At 42.3% G+C, this 1,978-nt stretch overlaps 1 protein-coding gene across 1 annotated transcript in view; it reads right to left on the bottom strand.

Moving 5' to 3' along the window:
• cacna1ab (calcium channel, voltage-dependent, P/Q type, alpha 1A subunit, b) overlaps positions 1-1,978 on the bottom strand; it is a 196,529-nt gene that overhangs the window by 143,549 nt on the left and 51,002 nt on the right. The window lies entirely within an intron of this gene.

Consider the following 1,978-nt stretch of genomic DNA (forward strand, 5'->3'; position numbering starts at 1 on the left):
AAGCTAGTGTGTGTGAGAGGCGTGGCTAAAGCTAGTGTGTGTGAGGGGCGTGGCTAAAGCTAGTGTGTGTGAGGGGCGTGGCTAAAGCTAGTGTGTGTGAGGGGCGTGGCTAAAGCTAGTGTGTGTGAGGGGCGTGGCTAAAGCTAGTGTGTGTGATGGGTGTGGCTAAAGCTAGTGTGTGTGAGGGGTGTGGCTAAAGCTAGTGTGTGTGAGGGGCGTGGCTAAAGCGAGCGTGCACAGGAACAGTTTTGCCTCATTTCTTTGACTTCTCTCAAAGTCTCTACGCCGCGTTTGAACCTCTCTTTATGTCATGCTAATGCTAATGATAATGTCAGACGCATTATGACCTGGAAACATCAGATTGTGGCACTTGACAAAGCGAGTGCCAACCGGCCATAAACAGGAAACGGCTGTTGCTAACGCGCTTTGCTAGCATTGCGTTGCTAAGGCTTGACGTGTTTGGAGTTTAGAGACAAATGATTCTTTTGTGTTTCTTCTTCTTTGGATTTGGTTCATGTAGGAACCTTTCCAACCGGCTGAAGAACTTGTGCTCTTCTTAAATCAACTCCTATTTTTTCACTCTGTCTTTCTCTTATTTTTGTCACTTTATCTCTCGCCTCGCGCTCTATCCTTTCTTTCCCCCTTTCTCTCCTTCATTTATTATGCATGTCCTACATCCACATTCAAGGTGACGTTTCTTTAGACCCCTCTCTTTCTCTTTCTCTTTCTCTTTCTCTTTCTCTTTCTCTTTCTCTTTCTCTTTCTCTTTCTCTTTCTCTTTCTCTTTTTGCTCCGGTGACATTTCGCCTGTGCCCTCTCTGCTGCCCCCTGCTGTTACTCTCTGCTGCCCCCTGCTGCCCCCCTGCTGTTACTCTCTGCTGCCCTCTCTGCTGCCCCCTGCTGTTACTCTGATCCTCACCCCCCGCTCGCTCTCTCTTTCCCTCTCTGTGTGTTAGTGCTACATTATTCAAGCTGGACGAGCTGACTGTGATCTCTCTCCGTGCCGCGCTCTCCGGCAGGTGAGGCAGGGGCGCTGTGGACGTGTAACAGTGAGCGCTAATGTTAGCACTAATGTTAGCACTGATGTTAGCACTAATGTTAGCACTAATGTTAGCACTAATGTTAGCACTAATGTTAGCACTAATATAAGCACTAATGTAAGCACTAATGTTAGCACTAATGTTAGCACTGATGTTAGCACTAATGTTAGCACTAATGTTAGCACTAATGTTAGCACTAATGTTAGCACTGATGTTAGCACTGATGTTAGCACTAATGTTAGCACTAATGTTAGCACTAATATAAGCACTAATGTAAGCACTAATGTTAGCACTGATGTTAGCACTGATGTTAGCACTAATGTTAGCACTAATGTTAGCACTGATGTTAGCACTAATGTTAGCACTAATATAAGCACTAATGTAAGCACTAATGTTAGCACTGATGTTAGCACTAATGTTAGCACTAATGTTAGCACTGATGTTAGCACTAATGTTAGCACTAATATAAGCACTAATGTAAGCACTAATGTTAGCACTAATGTTAGCACTAATGTAAGCACTAATGTTAGCACTGATGTTAGCACTAATGTTAGCACTAATGTTAGCACTAATGTTAGCACTAATGTTAGCACTAATATAAGCACTAATGTAAGCACTAATGTTAGCACTGATGTTAGCACTAATGTTAGCACTAATGTTAGCACTAATGTTAGCACTAATGTAAGCACTAATGTTAGCACTAATGTTAGCACTAATGTTAGCACTAATGTTAGCACTAATGTAAGCACTAATGTTAGCACTAATGTTAGCACTAATGTTAGCACTGATGTTAGCACTAATGTTAGCACTAATATAAGCACTAATGTAAGCACTAATGTTAGCACTAATGTTAGCACTGATGTTAGCACTAATGTTAGCACTAATGTTAGCACTGATGTTAGCACTGATGTTAGCACTAATGTTAGCACTAATATAAG

Source organism: Eucyclogobius newberryi, unplaced genomic scaffold (assembly GCF_026437365.1).
Source record: "Eucyclogobius newberryi isolate DKJ021-1_F unplaced genomic scaffold, fEucNew1.0.hap1 SCAF_4, whole genome shotgun sequence".
Taxonomy (NCBI): domain Eukaryota; kingdom Metazoa; phylum Chordata; class Actinopteri; order Gobiiformes; family Gobiidae; genus Eucyclogobius; species Eucyclogobius newberryi.